The sequence below is a fragment of the Parasteatoda tepidariorum genome, chromosome 4 (assembly GCF_982258835.1).
Source record: "Parasteatoda tepidariorum strain Cologne lab strain chromosome 4, Ptep-v5.0, whole genome shotgun sequence".
In the NCBI taxonomy this organism is placed as follows: Eukaryota; Metazoa; Arthropoda; class Arachnida; order Araneae; family Theridiidae; genus Parasteatoda; species Parasteatoda tepidariorum.
In genome coordinates this window covers 102,984,290-103,006,989 of record NC_141758.1, presented here as the reverse complement: position 1 = coordinate 103,006,989, position 22,700 = coordinate 102,984,290, and the positions used below count along the sequence as shown (strand labels likewise).

Sequence of the window (22,700 nt, the reverse complement as noted above, 5' to 3'; positions counted from 1 at the left end):
AATTTCATATAATTTCAGGATTAATTTCCTTTAATAGAATAATTCAAATTTGAATATTATGCATTAAAAAATACTAATTCAAAGTATTATTAAATTTGTGAATATGATGAGATGAGAATTGAAGTAAAGAATATTCTTATTTAAATGCTTATGATTAAATTACTCAGATTATTATTCGGATAAATTCGTACTCTCAAAATATTATGTTTTTATTTGACTAAAATTATGTAATGTTGTTTTATTTTAATTCGCAATTGCTTGTATGTTTTAAAAATTAATGGCTTTTTAGATTTTTCACAATCAACGTAAACACTTAGAATAATATTTCATTTAGTAACCGTGAATATTTACAAAATTATTTTAATAACGTGGCTATTTAGAATATTATAATGTTGTATTATTTAAAAATAAATTTGAACAAATAGAATGTTATTTGATTAACGAATTAACGTGACCACTTAGAATGTGTTTTTATTTAGTAACGTTGTCATTCAGAATACTAATTAACAACTAAAAAATAAGCGCAAACGTTTAAAATATTATTTTATATACAAACTAATGTGTCAGTTAGAATAAATACTATTTTATATACAAATCAAAATCGATATTTAGAATATTATTTCAACTAGTGACCTGAATTTGTAAACCGTAATTTTACAATTTGCAAATTAGCGTGAACATTTAAAATAGTACTTTATGTATGAAACAGTGTTGATACTTAAAGAATTATTTTATTTTATTTACACTACACACACCATGAACATTTCGAATATTATTTTACTTATAGTTCAGCATAATTATTCAATTAACAAATCCGCTCCAACATTTAGTTTATTATTTAATACGATAATCCATTCATAAATCCCAAGTATTTATGTAGGATAACAGTATTATCCTAACCTCCATTTTTACTACTTCCGTCAGTCCGTGATTTTATTTAGTAACGTTGACATTTAGAATACTAATTAACTACTAAAAAATCAGTGCAATTGCTTAGAATATTATTTTATTTACAAACTAATGTGTCAATTAGAATAATTTTTTGTATATAAACTAAAGTGCCAATCAGAATATTATTTTATATGTAAATCAACATGGACATTGAGAACATTATTTCAATTAGTAACCTGAACCTTTAAACTGTTATTTTACTATTTACAAATTAGCGGAAACATTTAAAGTAGTACGTTATGTATAAAACAGCGTTGATATGAAGGGATTTAATAATGGACTATGCCAACCTTCATCTATCAAAAGGCACCTCATGATTGAATCAAGTTAACATGTCTTATATACTAGGGAATTGGTATTTAATAATTATAGTGGTAGTTGCGCCATAGATATTTAAACAAACATTTTATTCACAACTGCACACACCATGAACATATCAAATATTATTTTATTTATAGTTCAACACAATTATTTAATTTACAAATCCACTCCAACATTTAGTTTATTATTTTATACCATAATCCATTCTCTTATCCCGAGTATTTATGTAGGATAACAGTATTATCCTAACCTCCATTTTCACTATTTCCGTCAGTCTGAAGAAGAAGAAAAAAAATCGTAACTGGGGAATAAGGCGGAATCTACCAAACCAAGTGATAAACAGGAAAACTCAAGAAACTGATTCCAAAAGGCCTCGTGGCGCACTATTTAGAACAGGAGGAAACAAGGCTCTGCTGAAAGAACTTTCTTTTTCCAGCAAAGCAAGGGGGAGGCAAAGAAGAAAAAAAAAAGTAGGGTTCGAAAACGGGTGGCTTAAAAAAGGAAAGGGGTGCCTTCAGGGGCTAGGAATGTCCTTCGCCATGACCTTTCTTTCCCGCATAGACACAAACCCGATGACGAAAAGAGTTGCGAAAGGTGAAAGGAACGATTGCGAGATGTAAATATATGACCAGCAGATGTTTAAAAGGGGTGGACTGGGAATGAATGGGGACGTCAGGTGACCCCTTTTGCCCACTGGCCAGTGGGAAGAATTATTGCTTGAGAAATTCCCGCCTTTAAAAAGGGTTTCTGAGTAGTCATCAAATCCTATTGATAAGATTATTGCAACCGTTCTTCTATTAGTTTGGTCAGGAATTTTACAACAAGTTATTGTTAGAGAACAAAGATGCTCCCTAGGTAGTCAAGTTGGTGGCCATATAAATTACCCCACCACCTGTATCATGATTTTAGGAGGTATTCGACCTACCATTCACAGCATTTTTTTGCTAAAATTATGCAAGTTAATTAAAATATTAATTACTAAATAAAATAAAATAGTTTTAAACCGGGAAGAACACTCACAGAAAAATACTAATTTTAATTGCAAATGTTGGAATTTTTAATTTTTAAAACTAAAAGATTTCAGGGCTCTTTATTACGTGGAACTGAAGGAAGAATTGAAAAGAAGGATCTATATTTTTCAAGGCCAATTATTTTGAAAATTTAAATCACAACCTCAACAAATAATAATAACAATAAATTATTGTATGGCTTATTTTTCAAAAGTTGATTATAATAGCTCATAAAAATGCGTCTAACTGAACAAAAGTCTTATAAGTAAATCGCATCATAATCCGAATGTCATCAAAATTTTTAAAAAATAAATGTTTAGCTCATGTTTTGAAAGATTGAGTACACGCTTTATAAAAATATAGCAAAATAAGCTTAAGCCTAATAAGCAAAATGTGTCATAACCCGAAGGTCATAAAAATTAAAAGAAAGAAATATTTGGCTTATGTTTTGAAATACTGAGTACAAGCCTTATAAGAGGACAGCAAGATAAGCTTAAGCCTAAACAAGATAGGTTTAATGCTTTGAAAGGTTAAGTATTAGCCTTATGAGAATATATCAAAACAAGCTTAAGCATTATACGCAAAATGTGACTTTGGCAGAACGCAAATATCAACAATGATCGAACTAAAATTACTATATTTATAAGAAATAAAATGACGATTCTTTCTTATCAAATTTGGAACACACTGCCTCATGAAAATGTTTCAAAATAAAATAAACCTTATAAGCAAAACGTGCTACAAGATGAATGCCTTAAAAATTGAAATGAATATGTTAAAAGAAGTAAATTATAGTCTTGCAAATTGAAATCAATTTGTTGCAAGAAATAAATCAAATCTTTTCAACATCATTTTTCGAACACTGTGTCGCACGTAAAGATGTCAAAATAAGCGTAGGCCTAATAAGAGAAATATGTATTTCGAAATACATATCATCTGTAAAATTAAAAAAATTACTTTTTTTTTCCTTCAAAATTTAAAGAAGACACTGTACTACACGAAAATGTGATGAAATAAGCATAATCTTATTAAGAGAAATGTGTCGTAACTTGAATGTCTTAAAAATTATAATTACTATCTAATATAAGAAATAAATAAGAGTTTAGCTTTTGTTTGGGAGGGGGGAATATAAATCTCATAGAAACGTGTAAAAATAATTCAAATGTGTCACGTCTAGTCAAAATCTAGTTAATATTTACACCGTAAATGCAAAGAGATATTATAAAAACTTTCTTACGAGTGAGTAAAGTGTAAAATAATTTCAGAATCGTGTATTCATATACGAGTAAAAATAAATATCTTTATTAATTAAACAAACGCTGAATGTATCGATAGATAACAGTGTGTTATACTAATAATACTTCTTTTTTCATCCGCACTCAATATCTTTATCACTTATTTAAACTCTGATTTATAATTCGAAAACATTACAACTAATGTATATTGTTTTACAACTGAACTAATCAGAAAATAAAATTTTCATGCATATAAAATAAACAACCATTCAATTAAAATTAAAACAAAGAAACTATTACTGTTTCATGCTTCCACTAATAAACGACCATGAGTACTAGTTATTTTTTACGAAAACTAGTAACATCTAGTATTTAACTGAAAACAAATAAGAACAGAAACAGATTTTTAATTCTTATTATAATAATAATAAAAACAATGATAAAAATAATAATAATATAAATAAAAATAATAATATAAATAATATCGTTATCACTTATTTAAACTCTGATTTATAATTCGAAAACATTACAACTAAGGTATATTGTATTACAACTAAACTAATCAGAAAATAAAATGTTCATGCATATAAAATAAATAACCATTCACATAAAGTTAAGGCAAAGAAATTATAACTGTTTCATGCTTCCAATAATAAACAACCATGAGTACTAGTTATTTTTTACGAAAACTAGCAACATCTATTATTTTACTGAAAGCAAATAAGAACAGAAACAGATTTTTAATTCTTATTATAATAATAATAAAAACAATGATAAAAATAATAATAATAATAAAACTTTCTACAAACTACTTACGTGCATTAAACATGTAAGAATGAAAAAACACAAATAAATATAATAATGCATTAATTTAGAAACATTAGGCAAACGAAATTAGAGAACATTCAAATAAACAAAATCCACGTAAATAAACGAAAACCTTAAATCCATTAATGTATATAAAAAAATATATAATTTTTCTTTTCTTTTTTTAGTTTTTTGTCAAATTTAAAAAGACACTAATAATTAGGATAAAATAGTTCTGATCTTTAGTAGAACAAAAAATTTGAAGTAAAAGCTGTTGCACATTTAAACTAAACTACATTAAAGCTTCTACCTGTAATCAAATATTACAAATAATCACGTGGTCATAGTTTATTTTTTTATGATTGACAAAACTAGTTATAAATATATTTATAAATAAATATATTTATTCAAAAATATATTATGTAACTCATTGTATTAAAACTAAATACTGAAAAAGAAAACAAGAAAAATGTTATTTAAAAGTTAATGTTATAGTTAATATAATAATGTAAAAGTTAATGTAATTTAAAGTTAGAAAATATTTGTTATCTTTTTTTTTTAAAGGACATCTTTAGATATACAAATATCTGATGAAATGGGTAATTATCAGTGTAAACACATGTAATAAATACGTTAAAAGTCTGTATTTATAAATGTAAATATTGTATATCCTATAGATGAACATTGAACTATAAATTGCTAATTTTATTGGTTTTTATGACTTATTAGAATTATAAAGCACGCATTGTTTTCCTAGTTACGTAAACAACTGTATGCTTATTTAAACATAATAAATAAATAATTGAAATAATTTAATTAAAAAAGGAAAGAAATGAAATAATTAAACAAAATGAATAAATAAATGAAGTAATTAAATAAAATAAATAAATAAATAAGTAAATAAAATAAATAAAAAAATAAAATAAAAAACGTAAATAAATAAATAAAATAAAATAAATTAAGTAAAATGAAAACCTCAGACTACAGAAAACTTATAAATTGATTCATGTGTTTTATTAGTTAATGACGCAACCAAAATTTACATTTCATTTTAAAGATTATAACCTTTAATTCTGACTATTTTTGTAGTCATTTTAGGTTACTTTTGCATATTTCTACAATATTTCTAAAACAAGTTTATTTAAGCTTTAACTTAAGGTTGAAGATAAATACATAAATAAATCCAAGCTAGCATAAAAAAATATTTTTTACATTATTTATTAGTTATTTAATGAATTCTATAACTGCATGAAAACTATAGAATTTACATAATAACTATACAATAGTTTTTCGCATTTTATTCAGTATAATTATTTTAATTCAGTATAAATACACTGTGTAAAAAAATTATTTGGTTTTATAATTAGTTTATATTGAATACTAAATCAGTTACTGATTATTACAAAACCAAAACTAAAAAAACTAAACTCAGTGCTTTAATATCAAGTTTAGAATAGACTAAGTTGAAAATAACTTGTTTGCCAAAACTTTATTACTAATTAACAATGGGTATTATTTTTATAATAATCCAACAATATCAAAAAATGGATTCGTTATTAAGATAAATAATTATTAAATGAAGATATTGTTTGAATAATAATATAGATCAAAAGGTTGAGTGAATAAATTCATGAGGAAAAAAATCAATATAGTATTTGTTGAAAACAAAATGGTTTTTACAGTAAACAGCAGCAGGGGAATAATAATAAACAAAAGAATGGTAGTAAATTTAATGATTATTAAATAATTAAGATATTGCTTATTATAAACCATCAAAAATGATGTAAATAAATTCACGAGGGGGAAAAAAAAAACTTTAGAGCATTCTTTTTCCTTCTTTTTTGTATACAAATATTATATACTAATCTTAAGTATTAAAACACAATGACAATTAATGCAATGTTGAATAAAATATGTAAAAATAAATAATATGTTTTGGAAAGAAAGGTTACTAAGTTTGAATACTTATAGTAATTGATTTAAAATCCCGTATAATCAAATTTCATAATTAAGCTACCTGACCGCATTAAATGTAATATTAATTCACGAAATGCAACTAAAGAATTTAAAAATCTCTTTATGATAATTGTTGATATTTTTATTTTAGTTCATTTATTACAAATATCATCAACTGATCATTTGTTTACATTGTAAACAAAAGAGTTTGATAGTAAACAGCAGCATAAACAAAAGAATAACAGTCAATCAAATGATAAAGACATTTGCTTGAACTATTATTACAGATCAAAAATGTGTAAATAAAATCACTCACAAAAAAATCAAAATTTTAGTATGTGCTGACAGGAGTATATTCCCCCCTTTTTTGTAGGTAAATATTATCTACTACCCTTAGATACTATGGCATAATGACAAAAAATGTAATGTTGAATAAAATATTTAAAAATGAACAATAGGATTTGGAAAGAAAAGTTCATTAGTTACTGTTAATAATTAAATAAAAAAATCTCACAACAATTATTCAACTATCTCGTATAATCAAATTTCAAAACCTAACCAAAGGATCACTTTGAATGTTAAATAAATTTGTGGAAGAATAAATAGTATTGAAAAATTATAAATCGATTTAAGAGGTCGTTAAGTATTTATATTTTTATTATTTTCATTAATTATTGTCAGTTGCTCGTAGTTATTGCTCGTTCAAAACAAAAGAGTTTCACGGTAAACAACAGTGGAATAGAACTAAGCAAAATATTAAATAAAATGTAATGATTATTTTTATTAATAAAAGGGGGACATTCACAAGAAATTATTAATTAAAAATCACGTTTAATATAAAATAATAATTTCCGAAATAATATTTAAGATTTTAAAGAGCGTAAAAACAATGACCTTTTTCACTTTATGTGATCTAAAAAAGATGTTTCCGATTATTTAAATTAATCATTTTAGTAATTTTAATATTCTAATGATTAACCCATTGGCTTAAACAGCTGGCAGGAGAATTGCAGATTTGTTTATATTTAGCTATTTATTTCTAAATGTTCACCACTTTTTATCTACTATTCTTTAAGCAACAAAGAGATAAAAGTATGCCTCTAATGTGCTGTCGATGGAGATAAATAATAGTTAGTCAATGGATTAAATAAAATAATCATAATTACTTTACTGATTTTGTACTTCGATTATTACATTTAAAATTCCCTATACAGAGTAAAAATAATTTATTGTTTCCACAAAAAGTAGCGGCAAAAATACATATTTAAAATTAATTCGACGGGTTTTTGATGAATGAAATGTATAAACGTATATTTGATGTGAATACTACAGGATTTTTCAAAAATGCCGAAAATAAACAAAAGAGTAGTATATCTGACTCAAAAATTTGAAGAAAAAAAATTAATAAAATAGAAAAAATATAATTTGAAAAAAAAATTTATAGAAATGAAATACCAAGGAGACATTGTTTGGTTTTGCGACTATTAATTACTTAAACCATATAAATAAATTTATATTAGTATTCATTCTTTTTTCGTAATTTATAGACTATTCATATAGTTACAAATATGGACAATTAAATATTTTATAGGTAAACAGTACTTTATTAGTGTTGTTTTGTAAGCTGTGTTAAGGCAACAAGTAACAAGTAGTGTTGTAAATAAAACACTAATATTTGGTGACTATTATTTAAAATATTTGCTTCAATTAAATTTTTAAATGTTTATAAAATTCAACAAAAATAAAGTTACTTTATTTTGAAATTCAATTTTAAATCTATTCGGTTACGATTGTGAATTCCTTCAGAATTTTATTTCATAATAAATCAAGCCTTTCGTAAACCACCAAATATTTTTCTTATAGCAATAATCATTAATTTTTTTTTATGTAAACCGTGTCATCTTTTCTGTAATAAAAAAAAATATTTTTTGTTGTTATGACAAATTATAATGAGTGTTCTTGTTTTTATCATATTTATAAAAAATATTTTTTCTTTTTGCGAAATAAACAACTATAACAATGATGAAATAAAATAATAAAATTATCTACTTTAAAAGAAACATACTCATTCAAAGTGATGTTTTGTTTTGTTTTGTTTTTTTCGCTAAAAAAATGCTTTGAACTTTATTTATTTCTTCTCATTGTATAACTAAAAAAGAATACAACTATAAAAAAAAAAAATCATGCAAAAATAATTAGAGGAACAATAGTACATAAGGAGGAGTCAAGAGGTACAAAAAATAAATGAATGAGGGGGTAAGATACAAAGGGGAGTAAAAAAAAAACACTAAAAAAATTACTACAACAGCGCCACAAAACAAAAAAAAAAGTTCAAACACGTGCTTAAAACGATATCTCTTACCTGAAAAAAATCGTTTTCATTTTTGATTCCTGACGATATTAATTCCTCAAAAGTTTGAACTGAAGTGATTTTCTTGAATCAAAGATAGAGATTGCCAAAAATACAAGAAACAGACACAAAACATCCCACAAAAACGAGTTTTTCGATCCCAATCCTTACCTCTCCATGTTTCTTCTGATATGTTTCTTCACTCCACGGTTTCTACGAACAACACATTCTAACGGCTGTTACGCGCGCCCTCTCTCGGCCACTCTGGTCTTTATTTTTTGTCGTCCGCTCTTCATCTGCAAGCTCCGCGAGGAATGTTCATGCAGATAAAGGTTTTTCCTCTCTTTTTCCTTTTTAGCGTCGCATCTCGTATTCTCTTTCAGTTTCTGGAAAATGAGGAGCAGTTCGCAGTTGAAAAGGTTTACCTTTCTCGGTTCGCAGAAAAAAGCTGTCTTTTGTCTTCGCGCGAAAATGGAGGCGGAATTAGAGAATTATGGAAACAGAAACAAATTTATGCATCGATCTTTACGTTTTAAGATATGTTTTATAAAATAATTTCATTTCGCTCTTTGATGTGCAGAAAGAGGATGCTTTTTTTTTCCTGCTATTTTAATCTGATTTTCCAGTTTTCTGCAGCGACAAAATTATTCGCACTGCGTAGATATTTATTTTTATTCATTTGCTCGCATATCTAATAATGCAAACAGAAGCTAAAATTTTTAATTCATTTTCCTACTCAGCATTCTTTTGTTAGATTTTATTATGCCTTATGCATTGAGTAATATATTAAATTAGTTTTTTACTGAACTGGATGAGAGAAAACATTTTTGAAAAGATAGTAACTATATTTAAGAATTATTTTTTTCAAAAATAGTATGATAAAACCGTAAGAGGGGTGACTTATTAACCCTTTCTCACCTGAATTTTTATGAAAAGAGAAGATCCATTATCTATTTTTTATCTTCACTATTATTTTATTTGGATTAAAATCAAAAATAACATAAAAATGTTTTGCTGCTGTTTTTTTTCTTTCTATTATTTCATTCTTTTTGTTTGTATTATATATATATATATATATATATATATATATATATATATATATATATATATATATATATATATATATCCTTCCTTCCTCATTGGCTCGACAACCCAGGATGGGCCTTGGCCTTCTCCAGTAGTTTTTTCCAAGCTGTCCTTCCTTTGGCAATGGACTTCCAATTCTTTATTTTTAGTCTAGATAAATCTTTCTCCAGGGTATCTAGCCATCTGAGATTTGGCCTGCCCCTTCTACGTGTTCCTGTCGGCCGGGCATCAAAAATCTTTTTCACAATACGGTCTTCTTCCATTCTTACTAAGTGGCCTGCCCATTTTATCTTTTGGACCTTAATGAATCTTATGATGTCTGGTTCTTTATATGATCGATAGAGTTCTAAATTTGATCTTCTTAACCACTGACCGTTTTTATTAATTCCTCCAAAAATGCACCGTAATATCTTTCTCTCAAATATGCTCAGCATTTCTTCATCTGCACGAGTCAGTGTCCATGTTTCACAAGCATATGTTAAAACTGACCTAATGAGGCCTTTAATATATATATATATATATATATATATATATTATATTCGTTATATGCCTTATATATATATATATATATATATATATATATATATATATATATATATATATATATATATATATATATATATATATATATATATATATATATATATATATATATAAGTTCAAAATGAAGAATAAAACAAAGAAAAATTATAGACATATGAAAAAAAGGGGGTGGGAAATAATAAGTAAAAAAATAACAAACAACATATTATTAAAAAAAAATATATATATATATATATGAAATTTTAATTAAAAAACCGGAAAAAGAGCCAGGAAAAAAAAAAGATATAATCTTTTCTTCAGCCCACACGATTATATCCACAAAACAGAGTGCTTTCTGATATTGTATCAATAAAGCCAAAGCAAAATATATTAACAATATCACAATATCAGATACAATATCAGAAAGCACTCTGTTTTTTGCGGATATAATCGTGTGGGCTGAAGAAAAGATTATATCTTTTTTTTTTCTGGCTTTTTTTCCGGTTTTTTAATTAAAATTTCATATATATATATATATATATATATATATATATATATATATATATATATATATATATATATATATATATATATATATATATATATATATATATATATATATATATATATATATATATATATATATATATATATATATATATATTTTTTTTTTTTTTTTTTTTTTTTAATAATATGCTGTTTGTTATTTTTTTACTTATTATTTCCCACCCCCTTTTTTTCATATGTCTATAATTTTTCTTTGTTTTATTCTTCATTTTGAACTTATCTAAAGAGTGCTGTTTACTTGCAGCTTAAGCGCAATAAATGATACTTATTGTTTTTCTTAACTTTCTTTATGTTTTCTTGTATTTATATATATATATATATATATATATATATATATATATATATAATACAAGAAGACACGAAGAAAGTTAAGAAAAAATGGAGCGCTCGTCTCCCAATGAGGTGACCTGCGTTCGATCAAAGCGATAGCTGGTTAATTCGAATTAAACACCTGGCTCTCACCGACCACAGTGCTGACCTAAAATATCCTCAGTGGTAGACGGATCATGAGTTAGATTCCCCTTACCGTTATGCTAACCATGGGAGGTTCTCGTGGTTTTCCTCTCCATGTAATGCAAATACGGATTAGTTCCACCCAAAAGCCCTCCATGAAAGCAAATTTCTCCCAATACTTCATCCAGGAGCTCTCTTGTCTTCTGGATTGGTTTTAAAATTACAAAGCTACAGAGTTGAACATTAGTAGTCGTAAACCCAACAAACTGGGTCGGATGTTCAACGACTGTTAGAAAAAAAAAAAAATATGATTAACCAAATTATCAATTGTTTTCACGATATTTAATCGCTTTAGATTACCTAGTTAGAGAGGATGAGAGACCAATTTTGAGAAATCTATGCACATAAAAAATCAAATATGACAGGATTGTGCATTCTAATCGGGCAGATAATCACATGGTCCACATCCAGTTTTCTCACATAATGATCCAGATATTTTTGATTGTCATCAGAATTAATAGAAATAAAAGTTTTAAAGATTGCTTACACGTAAAAAAATTCTTTGTTCCTAATTTCAAGACTTGAAACTAAATATGTTTATTTATTACGGTTTTTATTTTCATTCTTCTCACCAAGCATTTTTAGAAGGGAAGCCCACCCTGCTTGCCCTATTATGAGCCCTTTTTACCCTTTTTGTAAAAATAAGTCACCGTCCCTTAAAAACACTGCCTTTTTATTCATATTCCATTAAAAAAATTAACGCACTGATTAAATAATAATTACACACTGTTAAAATTATCTGTGTTTATAGGTTTAATTCTGATTTCTAAATTACAAATAGTTATTTTGGTAGGATTGTTCTCAACTGGTTAAACTTTCATAAGTGTCTCTTTATTGTGTGGGTATATTAATAAATTTTTTAAGTGATTTTGCATTTAAAATTATGTTTTAAAAAAATACCTTTCTTTTTTTAAAAAAAAATGCCCATTTAAATGAATTTCGCATAATTTTCAGTTTAAATTATAGAAAAAAGCTTTTAGGTTCTTTATCAATTAATCATTATTTCTAGTTCACTTTTTTTAAGGAAAATTGTGCACAGTGATTGTCTGTTAATTACAAGTTAATTATAAATTACAAATTTTCTCTTATTTTGATAACGAGTAAGAATTACTTTTTGAAATATACGCATGAAATAGTATAAGAGGGAAATTTAAAAATTGCTGAGGCTAAAATCCCGTTTTACATAATATTGTACATTTCAATAAATTTTAACAGTACTAAGTAAGTGAAAACTCAAAACTCCCTTTTCTATGAGGAAGTACCTTGCCTTTTCTTTCTTTTTTTTTCTTCTTTTTTTTTTTGTTTCTAAGGAGATTTTGTTTGGAATGATTATCATTCCAAATTAATGTCTTAAAACTGAAAGTGGTGTTTCTTCACTATTAAATAATCCAATAATATTATCTTATTACGCAAAATTTCATGAAAAACATATTTCATTCAAACTCAAAAACAGTTTCGAAATTAATCAAGAGAAAGTAGGTTATATCTACTTTTTAACTTTATGTGTTTTTTTCCAAACTGTACATTTAAATTAGCTTCTGTACACATAATAATATAATAATAACACATTATATATGACAAAATAACACATTAATTTTAAATACTTAAAATGCGCAATAGTTATCGCAAGTAGGAAAAATTGAACTATAATTAATTTTTATTGTAAAAACGTTAAGAAAAATATAATTATTTGCATAGTATGGCAAATTATAGACTCATTGCAGTTTCTTCTATTTTTATTCCTTGATATAAGTAACATATAGTGCAACATACAACTGCACCAGCCAACCGAATCATCGACTAATTTCAGAATAGTTCGCTGTGATAAAATGCTCAACAGCATGGACGGGAGATTGATTTTTATAACCAAAATCGTATACAATGAGCCATTATTTGCTTTTTTTTTGTTATCTATTAAATTAAAATACATGTAAATTATTTATTATCATAACTACGAATTTGTCTCAACTTTTTTTTTCCATTTTTAACCGTTTTATGTAACAATTTTAGCTTACAGAGTATTCATATCTTTAACAATAAATTGTAGAGTGAGTAATTTTAAAATAATGTGGAAGAGTAAATTTTGTCTTAATTAAACAAAATATACTATCCTTTGCATTTGGTCTGCCATCTGAATATATTTAGATTATTTATTATCATTCTAACGTATTTGACTACCTTTTTATATTTTTAACCGTTTTATGATACGTCGCACATTTTAAGTTAAATCATCTAATCTCTTCATTATATTTAACAGTATTAGATGACAGAGTTGGAGATACTGAAGACTAATTTTTTTCTTAACTAAATTAAACAAAATATACTATCCTTTGCATTTGGTCTGCCATCTGAATATATTTAGATTATTTATTATCATTCTAACGTATTTGACTACCTTTTTATATTTTTAACCGTTTTATGATACGTCGCACATTTTAAGTTAAATCATCTAATCTCTTCATTATATTTAACAGTATTAGATGACAGAGTTGGAGATACTGAAGACTAATTTTTTTCTTAACTAAATTAAACAAAATATACTATCCTTTGCATTTGGTCTGCCATCTGAATATATTTAGATTATTTATTATCATTCTAACGTATTTGACTACCTTTTTATATTTTTAACCGTTTTATGATACGTCGCACATTTTAAGTTAAATCATCTAATCTCTTCATTATATTTAACAGTATTAGATGACAGAGTTGGAGATACTGAAGACTAATTTTTTTCTTAACTAAATTAAACAAAATATACTATCCTTTGCATTTGGTCTGCCATCTGAATATATTTAGATTATTTATTATCATTCTAACGTATTTGACTACCTTTTTATATTTTTAACCGTTTTATGATACGTCGCACATTTTAAGTTAAATCATCAAATCTCTTCATTATATTTAACAGTATTAGATGACAGAGTTGGAGATACTGAAGACTAATTTTTTCTTAATTAAATTAAACAAAATATACTATCCTTTGCATTTGGTCTGCCATCTGAATATATTTAGATTACTTATTATCATTCTAACGTATTTCGCTACCTTTTTATATTTTTAACCGTTTTATGATACGTCGCACATTTTAAGTTAAATCATCAAATCTTTTCATAATATTTAACAGTATTTAATGACTTAGAGATACTGAAGACTAATTTTTTCTTAATTAAATTATACACAATGTACTATTCTTTGCATTTGGTCTGCCATCTTTACCCATTTAGATTATTTATCATGATTCTTACGTATTTAGCTCAATTTTTCAAATATTAGCCGTTTATGATATGTTCCACATTATAAGTTAGCTCATCGACTCTTTTCATGATGTTTAACAGTATTACATTATTGAATTGGTGAAGTGGAAGGCTTATTTTTCTTAATTAAATTATTAATAATTACTATCCTTTACATTTGGTTGGCAATCTGAATACATTTCGATTATTTGATATCATGCTTACGCTTACGCAATTGGCTTAATAGTTTTTCTTCTTCTTTTTTCAGCTGTTTCATTATATATTCCATATTATATGCCTAATCGCACAACTATTTACTCTTATATAATTAACCGTTTTATATTTCTAACCGTTTTATGATACGTCGCACATTTTAAGTTAAATCGTCGACTCTTTTCATGATGTTTAACAGTATTACATTATTGAATTGGTGAAGTGGAAGGCTTATTTTTCTTAATTAAATTATTAATAATTACTATCCTTTACATTTCGATTATTTAATATCATGTTTACGCTTACGCAATTGGCTCAATAGTTTTTCTTCTTCTTTTTTCAGCTGTTTCATTATATATTCCATATTATATGCCTAATCGCACTACTATTTACTCTTATATAATTAACAACACAAAAATTCAAAATTTCAGACCGTTCTTTAATATATAAAAGTTTTTAAAATTATTTTCTGTGAGAATTTGGTTGATATTCATTGGTATCATTGGTGATTCATTGATATTTTAATTTGCTCAAACTTAAAAAAAAAAAATTTAATTGTGATTTTTAATTTTTTTATATTTCAATTTAATGTTTTGTAACAATTTTTTTACTATTTATATGCAATTTTTGATTATGAATTTGATAACAGTGCGCATAGTTTTATGGTATACAATTTGAAGCGTGTATTTAAGATTAATAAATGTGCATTTTTTCCCTGCTATATTTAACTTTTTTGTCTCATAAATAATTGAAATTCTCTAGTTTAAGTATACAGTAAAAAGAAAATATTAATAATCGAAACTTTTCTGAATATACAGGGCAGCTACGGTGCATGTAGTTTTCAAAAACGTTTCTTAATAACCATCATCTATCAAAAAGTGACTCAAGATAAAATCGAATTAACATGTCTTATATACTAGTGAATTGGAATTTAACAGTTGTAGTGGTAGCTAAGCTTCACTTCAAAACTTGATCGGCGTCAATGGGATTCAGCTTCCTATTTTTGAAAATAAAAGAAATGTTTCTCAATTCATCGGAAACATGAGATGAAATGATGAGGTTCTCTTAGATTTTCGGATACATTTTTGTAGAATTGAAATGAATTTCTGAAATTTTTTACAGTGTATATTTTAAAAAAGTTTCTAATTTGGTAAAAACATGTTACAAAAGTTTTAATTTTCATTCTCCTTCCTCCGTCCCTTAAAAGTAATAATATCTTCACTTTCAAATTGGGAACATGAATTCTGAAAAACGTTATGCTAATATACTCCATTCTTTTCGGCAATAAATTTATAAGAAATTATGCATCCTAATTTGTCATTTTAGCTCCATTCATCGCAATTCTACACTGAATGTTTTAATATATTAGGTTCATATTCAGAATTTAACCCTTTGACGAAGATTTGACACTGGTGTGTCATTTATATATAATTTTTTTATTGACGCTCTCATAACAAACAAAATGTATTTCAGTATTTTTAAATGTAAAAAATAGTCTAATAAATACTAAAAAAAAAATCTATTAGATTATCAGAATAATATTTGTTCTAAAATATAAAGTCTAAGAGAAGTACTTAGTAGTTTTTTTTTTTTTTTTTTCATATTAAAAAATGTATCAGCAATTGATTTCGTAAATAAATTAAATTTCAATGATGATAACTGTTTGTATTAGATCTAAATATCTGCAAATAAGTACGAATTTGAAAAATTATAGTTTGGAAGTGAGCCGTGTTCGGCAGAGTTTAACAAGGCTTTTCGAAGATCTTTCTCAGGGAAGATAAAAAAGCAAAAGCCGCAGTTTAAGTGATATTACATTAAGTGATATTAAGTGATAGTTACATTTAAAGCAAAGCATGAGATGATCGACTATCCTCAAAATTAAAAATCAAATCTATTTCATGACAATTGGCTTATTGACCTAAAATAGACTGTTAAATCGGTTTTATCATCTAAAATATATCACCAAATCGGATTTTTAAAAAAAAAAAAAATAAATAAAAATAATTATTAAATTGGCTTTGCAATCCAAAAATTCATTTTGAAGATGACATTTTTTTTCATAAGAAAAACGGCATATTTTTAACCCTTTGACGCGGATGGGATACTGGTGTCTCTTTTATCCACTTTTCGTTTCTGATGCTCTAGTTGCAAGCAAAAATATATTTTGGCATTTTCTAATTATAAAAGCAGTCTAATAGGTACTAAAAATATTCTGCTAGATTATCAAAATTATATTTGTACAAAAATATAAAATTCGAAAAAAGAAGTTTGAAAAAAAAAATTTCATTCATATTCAAAAATTTATCAATAATTGATTTTGTAAATTAAAGAAATTTCAAAACTGAATAAATGTTTCTATTAGATCCAAACAACTGAAAATAAGTACTAATTTGAAAAATTATTGTATGAAAGTGCGTCGTGTTCGGAAGATTTCACCTTTAACAAGGTGTTTCGATGCTCGTTTCGCCAAAGAAAATAAAAAAGCCACAGTTTAAGTGATTTACACTAGAAGCAAGGCTTTAATTTTAAGCTGTATGTGCCATCTTGCTATAATGAATTATCATGCACTTTTCTTTTCTGATGCTCTAATTACGAGCAAAAATATATTTTGGTACTTTTTAATTATAAAAAAAAAACAGTCTAATTGATAATAAAATATTCTGCTTAGATTATGGAAATTATATTTGTTCTAAAGTAAGAAACTCAAAAAAAGTAGTTTGAAAAAAAAATTTCATTCATAATCAAAACTATAATGAATGCTATAATGAATGCTATAATGAATTATCATGCACTTTTCTTTTCTGATGCTCTAATTACGAGCAAAAATATATTTTGGTACTTTTTAATTATGAAAAAAAAACAGTCTAATTGATAATAAAATATTCTGCTTAGATTATGGAAATTATATTTGTTCTAAAATAAGAAACTCGAAAAAAGTAGTTTGAAAAAAAAATTTCATTCATAATCAAAACTTTCGTGATAATTGCTTTTGTAAATTAAAGAAATTTAAATACTGAATAAATGTTTCTATTAAATCTAAACAACTACAAATAAGTGCAAATTTGAAAAATTATTGTATGGAAGTGCACCGTGTGTGAAAGATTTTACCTTTAACAAGGTTTTTCGAAGGTCGTTTCACCAAGAAAAATAAAAAAGCGACAGTTTAAGTGACTTACACTTGTAGCAAAGCTTTAATTTCAAACTGTATTTGTTATTTTGCCGTAAAGTATTATCTGGGCTTTAGAACGAACAAATAAATATACAGTGGAGCATCGTTTATACGACGCCGAAGGGACCACCGATAAACGTCGTATAAACGATAACGTCGTATAATAGATTTTTACTTCTAAAACTGAAACTCTGTTTTCAGTTAATTTTAATGTTTAACGTGTTGATTTACATAAATTTCTAAATTAGACAAAGCAAAACAAACAAATAACCAAAGAAGAAAAATTGCAGTGAGTAATTTGAATGTATGCTACCTTTAATTATATGTTCTTGCTATTAGTCTCTACAATGCTTTGAATAGCGAGTTGAACTTACTGCTCTCTATGGTGCAATTTTAGATTTCTAATCACGGCCAAATCTAATGGCTGAAGCGCACTTGTGCAATTTGCAGGAAAAAAGAGAGCTTTTACAATTTCCAAAATAATTAGTATCGATGGGTTCGCTGGACATTGGTCTATGAATAGCAAAATTTTTCGTTTTTGTCTCTTGTCTAGTCTACTTTGTCTAGCTTTTACATTGTCTAGTTTTATCAGTCATCTAGTAAAAATTACGGTCGTCATCCAAGAATTCTTGTTGGCACCCTTTTCTGTATCATTCATGTTGGCAAATTTCTCCCTTTTTTAAAATACACAAGAAAAAATAAAAAAATTAAATAAACGTGAACAAAATCTAAAAACCGACGTATAACCGATTCTGTGCGTCGTATAAACGATATATTTTTAAATTAAAATGAATAGGAATGATTTGGGACCACACTAAAACGTCGTATAAATGTAAACGTCGTATAAGTGATCGTCGTATAAACGATGCTCCACTGTAATATGTTTCACTTATTTTTACCTAAATTAGCACAAAATAATGAAAAAAAAGTATGAAAAATCAATTTAATAGAAATTTTGAGTCAAAGGGTTATGCAGTATGTATTTTCTTAGTTTAATGCCTTGGAATATTAAGTGAATGTTTGTAAATATAGAATTTGTGCAAACATAGCTTACCCATGTTAAGTGAGATACCGAAGGGCAATTTAATTACAAATTTCTGCGTTAAGTGGCGGATAAATTTTAATTTCAAATTTGTTTCTATTAGAAAAAAATAAAAGCGTATGTGCATTTATAGTTTTTTTTCTTCTTCCAAGATTCTTAGAATGATTATAACGGTTGAAGCTAAAATTTAAGACGGAAAAAGCGTCAGAAGGTTCAATACTTTCACTTCATAGCACGCTCAACTGAACAGAATATATTTTTTGTGTAGTTTAGTTCTTAAAATTTTTAAGCAGCTTTGTTTTAAAATATGTATAAATTTTAAAACAAAATAATAATCTTTTAATGGATAGGTTTTGGGGAGTTTTCTTCTGTAGATTTGAAAATAAAAATGTAAATAAGTGAGAACAATAAATGTTAGAGACATTTTATGACCAATTTACTAAACTATCATATTTCTAAACACTTTGGGAAGAATGTATTCAGAAAACTTCAAACAATTTTTTGCATGAAACGTAACAGTTCAAAAAAAAAAAAACTATTCACTTCTACTTCTTTCAACTATTTACTTCTTTAAATTTTTTCAATAAGCATTTGAAATTTCAAATATTTTAAATCACAATTTTACAATGTGTCAAATATACATAATATATAAAAGAGTACATAAGTACAAAAGTTCAATAAAAGACAAAAGTACAATTAATAGGAAAAAATAGCATATTTAAATTTACTAATACATTTAAATTTTTTCAACAAACATTTAAAATTTCAAATATCTTGAATCACAATTTTACAAAGCTTCAAATGTACATAATATATAGAAATACATAAGTATACAAGTTCAATAAAAGACAAAAGTACAATTAATAGGAAAATTTTTTATAACAATGCTTTAACATATCAAAATGACTCAATACAGATTTGATCATACAAAATGAAATATTATCATATTGAAATCAGTTTAACTGAATAATAAATATTAATGCATTAAATTGTTTATTTTAAATTCTTTAAGTCTCATTAAACCACTGTTTACAATTGAATACTAAAAAAGGTTTTCAATCAAAGTTTTCATTCAGAGTTGAAACTAAAATTAGAAGACTTTGATTTTTCTTCCTTTTAGTCGCAGTCATTTTTATGTTTTTATAATGAGTATTTTGTTCCACAAATGAAAACAATTAGGGATTTTGAGCAATTGAGAGTTCAAAAATTAATAAAAACTTTCTAACAAGTGGGGCTAATTAATAATGATAGTCATATGACTACATTAAATAAACAAATTCAGTTTTTATTTTTCTGCAGGAACTCAACCATTCGAAAATTATATTTTGTACATATCATATGTTATTTAATCTTGCAACTCCTTTATTTTGACTAATGTGATATTATTGCGACAAAAAATTGGGTTAAAAGTCATGGAAATCATATAAAGTCCCTTTTACTCCTATATTCCTTCAATAAGCTATTTAATCTTAGAATGCCTCAAAATTTCACCCTGTGTTACTATTGCCCCCAAAACTAGGGTTAAAAGTCTTTTTTACTCCTATATTCCTTCAATAAGTTGTTATTTAATTTTATAATGCCTTGAAATTTAATTCCTGTGTTACTATTGCCCTAAAAAACAGGGTTAAAAGTCATAGAAGTAATATAAAAGTCTTTTTTACTCCTATATTCCTTCAATAAGCTATTTAATCTTAGAATGCCTCAAAATTTCACCCTGTATTACTATTGCCCCCAAAAATAGGGTTAAAAGTCTTTTTTACTCCTATATTCCTTCAATAAGTTGTTATTTAATTTTATAATGCCTAAATTTTAATTCGTATGTTACAATTGCCCCCAAAATAGGGTTAAAAGTTAGGATCATAGCTTTGTGTCTCGCACTCCATCATTCCTTCAGGAATATTGAATATTGTTATTTGATTTTGGAATATCTTTATTTTTGACTCATGTGTGACTATTACCACAAGTATTGGGTCAAAAGTTATCAAGTCATATCTATGTTTCATGGACTCCTCCATTCTGTCTATATGATCCATCAATGATAATTTAATCTTGGAAAGTTTTAATTTTGACTCGCGTGTTACTGTTGTCATATATAGAGGGGGCTAAGAGTTACCGAAGTCAACAATACCTCTTATACTTCTTCATTCCTTTACATATTGTATTGCTTCCTGTATTACAACATGGCCCTCTATCTCCCCTTAATATTGACCCATAATATTCAAACTGTACAGCGCATTATATTACCGGGTACTAGCGTACCTTACCAGAGGAAAAAATTATAGGTCTAATAGGGGGTCCTGGCCCTATAGCATATATAGATATAATATAGTGTTGAATAGCGTTAAAATGAGGAAACTCGAAGTCAATATTCTGTATTACAACATGGCCCCATATTTCCTTTTAATATTGACCCATAATATTCAAACTGTACCACGTATTATATTACCGGGTACTACTGTAACCTACATGAGAAGATAATTATAGGTCTAATATGGGGCCCTGGCCCTATAGGTTACAATGTATGTATATATATAATAGTGTGTTGAATAGCGTTAAAATGAGGAAACTCCAAGTCAATATTCTGTATTACAACATGGCCCCATATTTCCTTTTAATATTGACCCATAATATTCAAACTGTACCTCGTATTATATTACCGGGTACTACTGTAACCTACATGAGAAGATAATTATAGGTCTAATATGGGGCCCTGGCCCTATAGGTTACTATGTATGTATATATATAATAGTGTGTTGAATAGCGTTAAAATGAGGAAACTCCAAGTCAATATTCTGTATTACAACATGGCCCCATATTTCCTTTTAATATTGACCCATAATATTCAAACTGTACCACGTATTATATTACCGGGTACTACTGTAACCTACATGAGAAGATAATTATAGGTCTAATATGGGGCCCTGGCCCTATAGGTTACTATGTATGTATATATATAATAGTGTGTTGAATAGCGTTAAAATGAGGAAACTCCAAGTCAATATTCTGTATTACAACATGGCCCCATATTTCCTTTTAATATTGACCCATAATATTCAAACTGTACCTCGTATTATATTACCGGGTACTACTGTAACCTACATGAGAAGATAATTATAGGTCTAATATGGGGCCCTGGCCCTATAGGTTACTATGTATGTATATATATAATAGTGTGTTGAATAGCGTTAAAATGAGGAAACTCCAAGTCAATATTCTGTATTACAACATGGCCCCATATTTCCTTTTAATATTGACCCATAATATTCAAACTGTACCTCGTATTATATTACCGGGTACTACTGTAACCTACATGAGAAAATAATTATAGGTCTAATATGGGGCCCTGGCCCTATAGGTTACTGTGTATGTATATATATAATAATGTGTTGAATAGCGTTAAAATGAGGAAACTCCAAGTCAATATTCTGTATTACAACATGGCCCCATATTTCCTTTTAATATTGACCCATAATATTCAAACTGTACCACGTATTATATTACCAGGTACTACTGTAACCTACATGAGAAAATAATTATAGGTCTAATATGGGGCCCTGGCCCTATAGGTTACTATGTATGTATATATATATAATAGTGTGTTGAATAGCGTTAAAATGAGGAAACTCCAAGTCAATATTCTGTATTACAACATGGCCCCATATTTCCTTTTAATATTGACCCATAATATTCAAACTGTACCTCGTATTATATTACCGGGTACTACT

General features: G+C 26.5%; 1 protein-coding gene across 2 annotated transcripts in view; it reads right to left on the bottom strand.

The window, feature by feature from the left end:
• Positions 1 to 9,019, bottom strand: part of LOC107444341 (uncharacterized) — a 246,621-nt gene extending 237,602 nt beyond the window's left edge. The window contains exon 1 of one of the 2 annotated variants that reach the window (XM_071181675.2): positions 8,802 to 9,019. The gene's annotated coding sequence lies outside the window, so the exon portion shown is untranslated. Of the gene's footprint in view, positions 1 to 8,642 lie in introns of both variants that reach the window. The other variant, XM_043046941.3, reaches the window with a different exon arrangement.
• Positions 9,020 to 22,700: the final 13,681 nt, after the last annotated feature.